Source organism: Pan troglodytes, chromosome X, assembly GCF_028858775.2.
Source record: "Pan troglodytes isolate AG18354 chromosome X, NHGRI_mPanTro3-v2.0_pri, whole genome shotgun sequence".
NCBI lineage: Eukaryota > Metazoa > Chordata > Mammalia > Primates > Hominidae > Pan > Pan troglodytes.
Window position 1 is genome coordinate 83796301 of NC_072421.2, and position 15103 is coordinate 83811403.

Sequence of the window (15103 nt, forward strand, 5' to 3'; positions counted from 1 at the left end):
TTTTTCTAAGGATAGCAATTCTAATTTTTGTGAGTTCTTTTTTTCTGTTCATAGCCTTGTGTTTGTTTTCTCATATGTCCTTTTCTTTGTTTGTTTGTGTCTCTGTCACAATAAAGTCTTAAAAAAATCCGTTACTTTTATTTTAAGGGGGCTTCAGGAGAGAGAGTGGATAAATGTCTGTGTGTATTCTTCCAAGCTTGGCCTACAGTCTTCAGGTGATTTGGGCGTAGACTAAACCTTGAGAACACTAGGCTATATCCACCAATGTGATATTAACCAACAAGAGAGAATATGAGACTGATTCTTTTTTATGTCGTATTTAAATTTCTAGGATCTATGTCTTGTGCGCTGATAGTTATTTTTATAGTATATTTTTAAAAAACTGTTAAAAAATTTATTCTTACAGTTTGGGAATAATATTTTGTTCCATATAGATTGATTTGTTCAATTAAAATTTATTTCTTGATTATGTTACACGTATAATTATATATGGAGAAAATGTGAAAAGGGATGCCAGGATTTGAGTAAAAGATAAAGATTTATAATAAAAGCATATCTTTTACATAATTTTGGGGACCACTTTGAATCTTATTATGTGTTACATTTCTTCAATCATTCTAAATTTCATAAAGAATGTCAGTTTTTCTATGTCTATTTTAGATAAGTAATATGCATTACATTTTTATTTTTTAATTATAAAAGTAATACATGCTGATTGATAAAAAATCTTGCAATCTATCAGTAAGACACACTGGTTTAATCTTTCACCTTTCACACATCATACTCTCCTCCAAAGGCACTATTTTAACTTTTTTAGTATGTTTTTTTTTTCCTAAAAGTTATATGCATTTTTGAGCAAAGATCTATGGTATGATTTATAAACAAGTTTCAAAAATCCATCTATTACATTTTCAGGCCTTAGAATAATTTTCTTTACTTTCTTTGTTTTCTTTCTTTTCTTTTATTTATTTATTTTTTTTGACAGCGTCTTGCTCTGTCACCCAGGCTGGAGTGCAGTGGTGCAGTCAGGCTCACCGCAACCTCAACGTCCCAGGCTCAAGTGATCCTCCAACTTCAGCCCCCCAAGTAGCTGGAACTACAGGCACATGCCACCATGCCAGGCTAATTTTTTATTTTTATATTTTGTAGACATGAGGTCTCACTACATTGCCCAGGCTGGCCTCCAACTCTTGATCTCAAGCAGTCCTCCCTCATTGGCTTCCCAAAGTGATGGATTACAGGCATGAGCCACTGTGCCCAGCCTCAGCATAATTTTCAATTGCTCAAAATCATGGTAATGTTACTTGATTTTATTTATGTCTCATTTACTTTTCTGTAAGTAGATCTATCTTTCCAAAAATGTAGTCAATTCCCCAACTTTTATGTTGTTCTTCAAAAGCATCAGCATTTCCAAGACAATAGATACTGCATATTGTACCAAATAACCTTTCAATTTAAGCATGTGGAACATAAAAATGGTGGGCTGCATGTTTTTACTTGAATCATAAGAAAGAACACACATGAGGTACTGAAACTGTTTTCTCAGGAGGAACGACATTATACTTGCAGAGCATTCACAATCCACCTGGATTAATGGTAACTAATGCTCCTCTATTCCAAATCCTGTCAAATTTGTCAATATTTGTTCTGGGAAGATAAAAAATGCTGCAACAGTACAACGAAATGTTCCCTGAAGAACTCTTATATATTTGGTTTCAGGAATTTTAGTGATTGGTTCTTCTGAGTAAGAAAGATTTGCTGTGTAAAAAATTCTTGTATCTCAAGTTCACTGATTTTCACACCAACTGCACTGTGTCCCTGGTCTGCAAACCATTTCATCTCAACTATTAATACTTTTCCATATAGAGGAAAAAACATCCTCAGTCCACTCTCGCCTTTATGAAAAGTATCCAAATGCTTTAATAAGCTTGTCTTGCCATGCTTCCAGACTTAGTACTTGGTGTTTCTGTACCTCAGTATCGGAATACTCTTCAATATCAAGTGAAGTTCTTGTATTATTCATAGTTTCAGTGGCATCTATCTCTCAAGAATATGTTTTCGATGCATTTGTTGGTTTACTATAAAAGATATCACAAAGAATACAGTTAAAGAGATGTGTACGGCTAGGTGGGCATGCCGCATTCCAGGAAGCTGCACGTGTTCAGCATCAGCAAGTTCATAGAGTATCTTGTTCTTGATTCACAGTTGCAGCATCTCTCATCTGTCTGAGGATATTATTTACCTATTTTGAACGTTTTATTGTTAGCTTTGGCTCTACATTTTTCCTCTCCAAGTCTTCTGTTTATTTTGCCTTTTTTTTTAATATATCAGAGGCCTTCTTCAAATATATGATGATATTTGGCTTCCCATTCATATTAAAATGAGGCACTACAAAGTGCATTAGTAGCTCTAAAGATGTTTTCAAACATGTTAGGACTCAAAAAGTGCCATCTATGCAGCACTGGGAAAGTGACTGGAGGACGTGGTCTACCAAAACAAGGGAGCAAATAGAGAAAAAGGAAGATTAAAGGAATAGGGAATCCAACACAGGATGATGGCAAAGGGAATACACAGGACAGCAGGTATGCAATAGGCCTGAAGAGAAACTAGCCCAAAGCAGAGCAAAGAGATAAAAGACTCCAAGAGGGAATACTTCTGGGAAAACAGGAATTGAGGAATTACCTGATATGTTTGCTCGTGTGGAAAATAGTATGGAAACAATGACGGAATGTTTGGGTACAATTAGTAGTAGGTTCATTAAAATCTCAGAATATAAGGAAAAGAGTCAATTATTAATGCCTGGAAAAAGAAGAAATTATAAGAGAAAAGAAAAGCAATAACAGTATACTAGTCAGTTCAACTACAAACAAAATGTATATGGTCATACCAATGTAAACGCTGAGTTCAATTTTCCCTAAATTATGATAGAACTATGTTGAGAGCATGGGGAGGGGAAGTTTAGAAAGGAAGTGTAAGAGGTCTAAATCCTTATCTACTATCATAGGAAGTCAAAAGGTAGAATTTAAGAGTGACTAATCACGAAATAGCAATATAAGCATATTGTTTAGAAAAGTGGAGGTAAATGCCAGTAGAGATAACTAAAACATTTGAAAGTTGTCTCCTTTGAGGAGCAAGTTTGGGAGTTTGGGAATAAATTGACCAAGAGAACTATTATTTACTGGTTGTCTTTTTAGCATTCTTTTTTTTTTTTTGAGAAGGAGTCTCTCACTCTCTCACTCAGGCTGGAGTGCAGTGACTAGATCTCAACTCAATGCAACCTCCGCCTCCTGGGTTCAAGTGATTGTCCTGCCTCAGCCTCCCGAGTAACTGAAATTACAGGTGCCTGCCACCATGCCCAGCTAATTTTTTTGCATTTTTAGTAGAGACGAGGTTTCATCATGTTGGTCAGGCTGGTCAAACCCCTGACCTCAGGTGATCCGCCCTCCTTGGCCTCCCAAAGCGCTAGGATTACAGGTGTGATCCTCTGTGCCTAGACCATTATTTGACTTTCTAAACTATATTCACTTTCTACTTAAAAAAATAAATTTACTTGAAATTAAAATGCAGATTCATGGGCCCATCCCTGGAGATTTGTACTTACTTAGTAGGGGAAGAATCTGCATTTTAAATTAACTTCCCAAATTTGAGAAACAAATCAATGTAGTCCTTTTCTGTGCTTATTCTAAATATAATTTTTTCAAAGACACTTTTGGGGGTTTTAAATTTTTCTTCTAATTTTACTGTTCTCATTTCTTCCTTGGCTTCAAGCTTCTTGATAATGTATAAATAGGTATATATGTGCAATTTAAAAACATTTGTCCTTGAGTGTGTCTATTTTTCCTTCTTTTATGTGCCTCCTTTTATAACATAAGCTCATTTGAGAAGTCCCTATAAGGTCACATCATCTTTAGATTCATTCTCCTTCTATTTCACTTGGGGATTATTTTTAGTTGTAGAGTGAAAATTTTATTTTTGAGAACTTCCCACTTCTTAATACAAGCTTCTCTACTAGGGTCTCAGTCCACAGGTTCATAACAACATTTTCTCTGAACTTAATTGCCTCAGATTACTTAGACATCAAGAGTTGCTTGATTTTAAATTTCTTGTCTTTGTCCTAAATTTAGGAAATGCCTCTCAGTCTAATTCTTGCCTTATGATGCCACAGGACACAATAATATAGTGTTTTACTGATTCTCTGGGGTGTTACAACTTTAAAGTTCTGACAAAGGAGAGTGCCCTCCAACAGGTTACTGTAGCCTAACCCATGACCTACATGCTGATTTCAAAAAAGAAATGCTAAATCAATCTAAAACATTCATTTTAAATTGGAAGCAAAATATCTAGCTCAGAATTAAAGGAATTTACCTGAATATTTGGAAAAATATAAATCTTTTACTTAATGAATATTCTTTAAATTTCTACTATAAAATTCTCACTGATCATTGTTGGACACACAAAAAGAAATATTTCATGTCTATCTAGCTAAAGGAAAATATTACTTCTGATGATTCCTGTTGCTCTATTAATATTTTATTTGGTTAGTATATTTTATTATTTTTTGTAAATTCAAGATTCCTGTAATACAGATAAAGCAATGGGCACACATGAAATCAAGCTGAGAAAATGTACTTCTGATGTTTGAGGTATTTTTGTTTTAGTTTAATCAATTTGATCATTTTTTAATGCTAAATCATCTTAAACATAAACTTTTTTTTTTTGACAGTGTTTCACTCTATCACCCAGGATAGAGTGAAGTGGTGCAATCGTGACTCACTGCAACCTCCACCCAACGGGTTCAAGTGATTCTCCTGCCTCAGCCTCCCTAGTAGCTGGGACTATAGGTGCCTGTCACAACGCCCAGCTAACTTTTGTATTTTTAGTAGTATTTTTATTTTTAGTAGAGATGAGGTTTCTCTATGTTGGCTATGCTGGCCTTGAACTCCTGACCTCAGGTGATCCATCTGCCTCAGCCTCCTGTAATCCTAACGGCCACATTTTTTGTTTTCCTAATATTGAAACAACTACATAATTTCTATCACATTATTCGTATACATTAAACCAATATTATATAATATGTATCTAAAGCATCAGCTGAATTGAATCTTTACCTTCCTATTATTATGACACAGTAACATTACTGTGACATTTCTTGAATTCAAGTCTGATATTAAATTATGAAACATCTAAACTTCAGAATTTTACTTTTGTTTCCTTTTCAAGCACAGATAGAGAAACTGTTATATCAAACACATTTTAATATGACCTCTATAACTTTTTAGAAGACATAGATTAATGAGATTTGGTTCCAGTGACTGTGGGAAATAAAAAGTGTTGCTAACCTGGAGACCCAGAGCTTACCCATTCATATTCGAGGGTTTTCCTTACTATCAACACCAAAAGAACTAGCTTAAGCCTCCCAGCAGTTCTTCAACTGGACAAACTGACTACATTGCCCATTTGGAGTGTTCAGTATCCACGGTGTATATTTTCATCCTGCTTCTGAGGAAAAAGTGAACCAATTCAAAACATTGTACATAATTCTTTGTACCTTAAAAGTCAGAAGAGATGATTTTTAAATAAATGCTATTTGACCCTAAATGGTAGTTCTTCATAAAATTTGGACATTTACATGGAAGTTCCCATTTGCAGCCAGTAGGGCTGCATTTGATTCTTAAGACAATTCAACTAAAATTATGCAGTATTCCTGTGTTTCCTACTTTAAACAATAGATCACTTTCCAGACTAAAGTTACTATGTGTGTGACCCTGAAAGATGATAGTAGGGCACTGTTTAAAGAAAACCAACTTTCTAACTTCTACACAGCTAACTGTACAGATATATTTAGCATAATTTATTTAATACCATATATCTGAAAGAATTCCAAAATATGTTGACCAAATGTTAACATTTTTTCTTTTAAAACAATATTTATGTAGTCATGAATGTAGGGAAATAATTTGTGACAACATCTCAGGAATGTGTACACACAGAAACTTCTCAAGCCAAGAGCTATAGATATAAGCATATTCTATAAAACAGCAAATTGTTATTGAAAACAATTGGCAAGCTAATAAAAAAGAATTTTATTTTAGCATAGAATTTCAGTAAGTTCAAGGTGCAGAGGAATACATAATCTGTATAGTTTACATTTTCATCCCAAAGTAAAACATTAACATGCTGGAAAACTGGAAGAAGTCTGATTTATTTGAAAACACAAAAATAATTATGTTCATTTATAGTCAAACAATGGTGTGGCAGCTATATTGTGGACTAAAAGGTTCTTTCAGAATTTTATATTTATTTTATTATGTCTACTTATTTTACTTTTCTAAAATTTGAGCAATATAGATTTCAAAAATAAAAGGAATGAATACTCTTACTTGTCACTAGGTGGCGGTAACTCCAGGATGGGTCTCAGGAGGAAAAGCAGTACAATGGAAATTTTTGCTTGTTTGCACCAAAGATAAAGATATGTAGTAACCTTGACTGAAATTTTGGTAGAGGTGGTAGAATGAGTATATTTGTGAGGAGTAGAGGACAGAGAGCTGTGCGTGTCTGACTTTTTCGTGTTGAGGACATGGTCCATTGCTTTCAAGAGAATTGAAATAAAATTAAAACCAAATGAGGAATGAGAAAAAGGTAAACATGTTATACGATAAAACACAGAACATTTTCATTTTCACATATAGCCCTTATATACAGACATTTACTATTTATAGTTCAAGCAGAATGATGTATGAGTCCTTGTTAATGGTGACTATAGCAGCTTTTGTTGATACAGAGCCATGACACATAATTTTAACATGAGAGCAGGTCACATCTTCCAAATAATGTTTTCTTTCTTTTCAGACATTTTTGACTCAAAATGCAACATTTGACTCTGTTTTAAGTTGAGAGATTGGATAAATTATTTGAAAATATACATCTTATTGAGTTTGAAATGAATTTTTGAGACACTGAGTAATGATGACTGGTATCAATGGAAATTTATACTTTGTATGAAAAGCCTTCTCAAGACAATAGAGACCAGTGTGGTTGGCCAGAGTAAAGGCCTCATATTGAGAGACTTTAGTGAATAGCTTGGTGAGCCACAGTTCATTCTTAGAACAAAACTTTTCAGAAGTTAGCATCCGAACAGGATACAAACATCAGTTTACATGAAAGGTATTTGGTTCTTTCATCAACCATCAGTTATCAGTGAAAAATTACCTGTTGAAGCACTCAGATTTCTCTAGCTGTAAAATTACATTGAGACCTGACATCCTGACAGGTAGAAACAGTTGCATTGCATGAGGAATGTGATATGTTCAAAGAAAAAAGAAGTGATCAGGTTTCTTATTGGAGAAAATCAAAGGCTGATTAACCCTCACAGAGCAAGGTGAAACTTGTTGAAGTTCCTGAAAAAAGAAATACAATTTTGGACAGAGCAGAGCTTTGTATTCTTTTAAGCAACTGTTTTAGACAACTGCTGCTGTGTTTAAACCTGTCAGACTTTGCTATGAACTTGGAGAGAAGGGATGGAGATTCAAGTAGTGTTTTTTTTTTTTATTTGTTATTGTAAAGTTAGAAGTTAATTTTCTAGATGAACTGAAGGGCTCACTCCTACTTCTCATCACTCTCTCACACTCCTACTCTCCAGCCATATTTACTATTATTTCCATGTCTCAGCGTCAAAGGCCATCCTTGCCCCAACTTTCTACTCCTTTCACCTGGATAACTTCAACTGATCCTTGATGGCTCAAGTGTCACCTATCTTGAGAAGCCTTCCCTGATTCTCCCTGTTAGGGTTGTCAGATTTAGCAAATTAGGATACAGGAAGCCCAGTTAAATTTGAATTTCAGATCAGCAACGAACAATCTTTTGTATAAGTATATTCTAAATATTGCATCTTGTATTTTTATTTGCTAAATGTGGCACCTTACCTCAGTTAAGAACTTTTTTGTCACTTCCGAAATACAGTGTCTCATTGACCATATCAAATAATTCCATGTGAGAATGTCTTCATCATTGTTTGCTTTGTATACTTACAAAATAAATGAATATGACTTTCGTGAAAGGACTGATTACAAAATATAGTTAAATTAATACAAATTGGCTTTCAACATAAAATTCTCCAGTGTTTGACTTTTTTTGACCCAATTACACTATATTTACATGTTTACTCTCTGCAAAAGTGTGGTTGAGGAATAGCCTATCATTGCTAATTGATAAGTATTCATTGTTATAAAGCAATGCAACAAAAGAGATTCATAATTTATTTCCACAGAAAGGAAGAGTTTATGTCTACATATTGTTACTCATAATTGACAGTGGATTAAAATGTAGTAATTGGAGGAAATATAAATGACTTTATTAGATCTTTTTGAAGATACTGCCATAATCACCAATTACTGGAAACATTTCCAGTAACTACCTATTTTACTTAATAAGGGATAGCCTATTTTTAAAACATTAAAAACAGATGTTACTGCATTATTTGACTGCTGATGTATGTAATAGAAATGACACACTAATTAATTTAGTGCAGTATAAATATTCAGATTTTTTATCATGGCTGACAATAAAGTTATAAAAAAAGAAAACATTCAATTACAATCAGTAGCAGTTAATTATTTATTGATTTTACATTATGCACACATTAATACAATACTCAATTATGCAGAAGATGTTATTTCTTCTGAGTAAAAAGTGTTGATCCACACTGAAATACAATCCTCTTGGGATATTAATATCACACTGATTTGAAGTCCTCTTTAAAAGACTGCCTAAGAAATATGAGCTTTTGAGCAAAATTGCATTAATTTAAATATGTTGTTTAATTATATATTTCTGAGGTGGCCAGTCGTTTTTTACTTCCTAGAACTGCACAGCTTTCAGCACTTAATCACATACTCTGTACAATGCTGATGAATGTCTCATATGTAGTAGGAACGCAACAAATATTTGCTGTCTAATTGTTGATCCTGAAAAACAAGACATTTTTATCAGGGAAATGTATTCTCTGGGTTTCTGGGGAAGGTAAGGTCACCTCTGCTTACAGCAGTCAGTGAAACTTGAAGGCATACTAAGTAACTAACTATTTTGGAAGATAGTTTTTTTTTTTTTTTTTTTTTTGAAACAGAGTCTACCTCTGTTGCCCAGACTGGAGTGCAGTGGCGCTATCTCTGCTCACTGCAACCTCCGCCTCCCAGGTTCAAGTGATTCTCCTGCTTCAGCCTCCCGAGTAGCCGGGATTACAGGCGCGTGCCACCACGCTAATTTTTTATGTTTTTAGTAGAGACGGGGTTTCACCATGTTAGCCAGGATGGTCTCTATCTCCTGACCTCGCGATCCGCCCGCCTCGGCCTCCCAAAGTGCTGGGATTACAGGCATGAGCCACCAAGCCCGGCCAAAGATAGCTTTTGATAAGCTGAGAGATAGAGAATTTTAGGCAGAGGGGAGTCTAGGTAGAGAAACAGCACACACAAAGGCTTGGAAATGCAGGATTAGAGGACATAGACTGTAATAGTTTGACTGGAGTGGAGGTGATTTGTAGAACAGTAGTGAGAAGAAAATATGATGATTCATTGGGGTCAGGCCTGGGAGCAGGCTGGAGTAAGGATGTTGGTCTAGAAGCAGGATGCCGGTCTAGAAGCAGGATGTCAGTCTAGAAGCAGGATGTCTCAGAAAGAAAACACATTCCTTAAGTTAGCATCACTACTTTAGATAATCATTCTTTCTGCCTGCCCATAGGCCCCACGTAGTGCCCTGGCTTGGTATCTGGCTCAACTCAGTATTGTATAGATGAATCAATTTTTAAACACAAATCATTCTATTCAGTGTAGGTCAGTGGAGGTGACAAGGGACGTATTTCTTAAAATGTAAGACACTATTTCTCCTACCTTGAAGGCTTCCACTAAACTGGATTTGATTTCAATAATATTAGGAAAGCCAAAGCTACAGTCAAATTGCTTTCAATAACATCATCCAAACTCCATACCATAACCCATGGTTTTCTTTTTGGTTCTGAGAGGAAGTTATCTTCATAATCACTTTTAGAAAGAGAAAATGAATGGTCTAAGTGTAGGCAAAGAAGAAATTAGCATTCTAGTTGGCAAAAGGAGGGGGCTCACTTTCTTATCTTTTTCTCTACTTGTTTTCGGGAGTATAAAATTCACCTAATTGTAAAGGTGCAAAGATCAGCTTTCCATTATTTAAACCACCTTCTTTCTGGAGTTCTATTTCCTGTTAATTGTCCTACTTCTCTTACAATCTATTATAAATTACTATACCCAGAAACATGTGCTGTATATAATTTACAGAAAATTCTAGTGAAGAATATACTACAGTTTATGTAATTTATATATACCAGGCTCTCCTTGGCTTTCTAATCCACTCTCAATATTATCTGTTCTACTTCTTCAGCACCTGGGCAAGTTAAGACATTAAACAATATTCCATGTGCTACATTTAACTTTGAAATTTATTGAATATTGAATTCTTTTATGGACCAGGCATATGTATTGCTTTTTTGCGTCTTCAAATAGATTTATACACTTGATGGAGATGACTGGAATATTGGAACTGGGTAGAGGAGAAGCAGAATTTTAGGCAAAAGCTCTCTCTGACAAATAATTCTCCTATCTCTATTGCCTATTTCGCTAGGGGTCTCCAGGTGGCTGTTGGGTTAAATTTGTTTGTGAGAACAAATAGTGGATAGGAACCGGGGAAAACTAATGTGTGGGTGGAATTTCAGAGACAAAATTGATCATTCTGTTATGTCTATAAAATCAGCACTATGCTGGAATACAGACAGTGTGGAGTAGTACAGCACAAACTAAGGCTACCTGTTTATTTTCATGCATAGGATGAATTAAAACCAAGTAGTTGAAGGGTAGATGAACAAGATGAGACCTAGACAACAAGCAAGTGCTCAGGTGATGGATCTACGTAGGCCTCCTTTTTGATATAATGTGTTCCTGGAGAAGATATTTTAAAAAATTCTTTACCATAAATTAAAAGCCAAGCAACATGTTTATTTTATCCTGAATATGTATGCAGTGATACTATCATGTCTTCTGATATCACTGGAAATCGTCTATATGTGATAAAGTAGGTAAGGAGTGAAGTTAAGTCCTTCTTCAATCATGAAGGTAAAGTTCCTCAAAATTTCTAATAGGAGAAGTCATTTGCGAGAAACTTACAGTTTTAGGGATCCAGATTTGGAAGGATTGAGCCCATGAGTGTACCTACGAAGCTGTTATCTTTTTTTTTCAATGCACTAAACTGAGACAATGACTCTGGCACATTAACAGACTTACCATGGCTTTTCCCCAACATTTTAAATGACCAACACGGAGAACTGTACAATCAGTGTTTATTTGTCATACTTTGTCATGAGAAACTGCTCAGGATTTCCTTCTTTCTCCCCTCTCCTTTTCAAGGACAGGCTTATCACCTTGTTTCACTTTAATGCTGGTGGTATGCACATTAGTAGGTGGTAGCAGTGCTCCTCTGTGTCTAGTCCACCATTCAAATACTCAAGATCTTTCATGTGTTATGACACAGAGTTGTTCTCTCAAGCCAAAGATCCCAGAGAGGCATAGATCCCTGGAAGTTAAAGATGAAACAATGTTTGCGCTAATTTTTTTAAAGTGATCCTATTTAGCTGTTATGAAACATGTTTGTCAGATATTCTTGCCAGCATCTTGGTTCTCTCTCTACTCCCAGACATCTGAATATGATTGTAAGGCCTGGGCTACTTTCCCTCTACTTCTTGTATCTCCCCAAGCCTGCATTGCAGAAATGTATATGCTGGCTTTTCCCTCCTACCCTCTTCCCTTTTCTACTACTACTTGTCAGCATCCTCCTTTCTTTTATAATTATTTCCAGTTGACAGAGTTACAATTTGTATATACTGAAACTAAAATTTGAAAAACCCATTAAAAGCTAAGTGATACTAGTTAACAGGAATAGCCCTTATCCTGCGACAGGTACTATTTTAAGCAATTTACATATGTTCGGCTGTATACATTTACTCTTGCAATCTCACAGAACCCTATGAGGAAGATACTATTATTATTTATTCCAATTTTATAGATCAGAAAACTGAGGCATGAAGAGGTTAAATATTTTGCCCAAGATCACCCAGGTGATAAACTGGGGAGACAGACTTTGGACACAGGCAGTCTGGCCAGTTTCCACTTCCTTAACCACTCTGCTAGACTGCTTTCTCAGAGAGGAATAACTAAATGTTGGCCCAAAGGGATCTTGTGGTTGTGAAGAGTTTACTGTAGTGTGTGAGTCCTAATTGGGCAGCAATCAATGAATAAAGCATTGAACTGTAAAGAAACAAAAAGTACAAGTACTGCTCATACTGCAATGGTATGTCTTCAGTTTATTTTCATTTTCGTCAAGCACTCCTCTTCATTAGTTGAATGTAAGGCAAGTTTTGGACATGTCACAAGTTTCTCAATAGTTTGGAATGTACAGATATGTTTTCGTGTCATTTTCTCTCAACTCAGAACTTCGATATTATAAATGTAAACATTGAAAGTTGTTTTATTAACATTTCCAAAAACCTTAAACCTGCAATTTATGATTTGTGCCACCATATGGAGACTGAGTCAATCATATGGCTCTAAAGCCAAGATAATTGTTTTGTCTAAGATTCAGACAAACAGAGTTTTTTTTTCCTAATGATACAAACCTTCCCCAATTTATTAATTTTCCTGTCTTCTTTATTAAAGATACAACTTTACATTTAAAACACCAAATTTTAAAAAAATACTTTAGGCTGGGTGCGGTGGCTCATGCCTGTAATCCCAGCACTTTGGGAGGCCGAGGTGGGTGGATCACGAGGCCAGGAGATCGAGACCATCCTGATTAACATGGTGAAACCCTGTCTCTACTAAAAATACAAAACATTAGCCGGGTGTGGTGGCAGGCGCCTGTAATCCTACCTACTCAGGAGTCTGAGGCAGGAGAATGGGGTGAACCTGGGAGGCAGAGCTTGCAGTGAGCAGAGATTGCGCCACTGCACTCCAGCCTGGGTGACAGAGCGAGACTCTGTCTCAAAAAAAAAACCATCAAACTTTAGAAATTTAGTGTAGAGCAGTTTTTTTTTTTTTAAAGAAAGTATACGTATAGTGTAGTAGTTAAGATTTGGCTTCTAAATTCATATTTGAATGTATTTCCAGCTCAGCTATTTTATATCTGTATGACCTTGGACATATTAATTATTTTAAGCCTTAATTTCTTCATCTCAGAAATGGGGATAATAATGGAATCTACTTCACAGAACTATCATGAAAATTAAATAAGAAGGTGTTTAGAAAGTCTTCAGCATAATGCCTGCACCAAGTAAGCATTCAACAGATGTCAGTTATATAAATACTATTACAGTAACTTTATTATAAATATTGAACATTTTACACAACTCAACCCTCAGGTGGCCTATACACATATTACTGGAAGTTTATTGTCAACTTTTTGTTGGCTTGGTGATGAAGTGTTGCTTATCTGTATGAATTCAGCCAAATGGTTCAGTCGTTCTATCTGGATTATTTCAGCAAAACTCAGAGAAGGCCTTACCTATATTTTCAACTACACAATTATTATCTTTCTTGCTTTCTTTACCCAACTTTTGTAGGGGAAAAACAATAACAACAACAAAAAGCAAAAATTGCCTAGTGTTCTGATCGCACTGACAGTGTATTTTCCCTATCAGAGAAAAGTACCTATTTTTCTCCTATCCATAATCAGAAGGGTTATAATTTCTCCCTGTTTCCTCAAGTCAGAGCTGGTTATTCTGCAAACAATAGTAAATTTACACATTAGCTGTGTGCAGTTTTATCAGCTCCCAGCAATGATTTGAAATAATTATCTCAATGACATACTTCCTCTATTGAGATACCCTTACCTAAAACAAAACATGTAGAATAAAAAAAAATAATGAGATTTCAAACAGAGATGTAAATACGTTTCATTATAATTTTGTAATATATTCATTGCAGATTGGTAACAAGTAAATTCCTTAGGGTTCATGGGAAGCAAACATAATGTAATATAAATATATCACACTTAAGTTTTGTAAGGAAATGAATGCTTAAATAAAAATTAAAATAATTATTAATCTGAGAAGCCAGTCATCACTAAAAAGATCCAGAAACTATCAATAAACAAAAATCATCATTGTTTTAACAAAAAATAAATATTTTATGCACACCAACCTCTTAGGACCTGCCTCAGAATTAATGATAACAAACATTTATGTTGAACAACAGGTTATAGATCATAATCACATATTTATTCATTAGATAAACATGTATGGGCACATACTGTGAGTCAGTAACAGTGGTTGGCACTTGAAGTATATTGACTGAGATATGCATAATCTCTTACCTGACTAAACCTTATTCTAGGAGAGAGCCTACGACTAAGTTGCAAACAACTTGCACTACAAGGAAGCATGTTTTAACTACCTTAAGAGATGCATGATGTGCAATAAGAGATCAGAAGAGTGAAAGCCCATTTCTTGCTGAAAAAAGGAAATGAGGGAGGTCTTCCTGGAGCTGAGTTAGACTTCCTTTTTAAAGTGTGGTTAGGATTTGGGTGGGTGGAGATGAGGAGGTGTGCACCAACATATCCTATGGTAAAAGAATGACATGAGAATTAGCACTCAGATGGGAAGGTATAAGAAGTTTAAGAATAGTAGAAAGTAATACTCATTTATTGGTGCACAGGCAACATGTCAAAGAGTACTGGAGGAAAGGATAAAAAGGTAAATCACTGGCCGGGCGCGGTGGCTCACGCCTGTAATCCCAGCACTTTGGGAGGCCAAGGTGGGTGGATCACGAGGTCAGGAGTTCGAGACCAGCCTGGCCAACATAGTGAAACCCCGTCTCTACTAAAAATACAAACATTAGCCGGGCATGGTGGTGCACGCCTGTAGTCCCAGCTACTTGGGAGGCTGGGGCAGGAGAATCGCTGGAACCTGGGAGGTGGAGGTTGTGGTGAGCCGAGATCATGCCACTTTACTCCAGCCTGAGCAACAGAGTGAGACTCTGTCAAAAAAACAAACAAACAAACAGAAAAAAAAAAAAAAACAAATCAAAGAAGAATT

At 35.5% G+C, this 15103-nt stretch overlaps 1 pseudogene; it reads right to left on the reverse strand.

The window, feature by feature from the left end:
• Positions 1-1325: 1325 nt before the first annotated feature.
• On the reverse strand, positions 1326-2023 carry LOC100609287 (thiopurine S-methyltransferase-like; annotated as a pseudogene).
• Positions 2024-15103: the final 13080 nt, after the last annotated feature.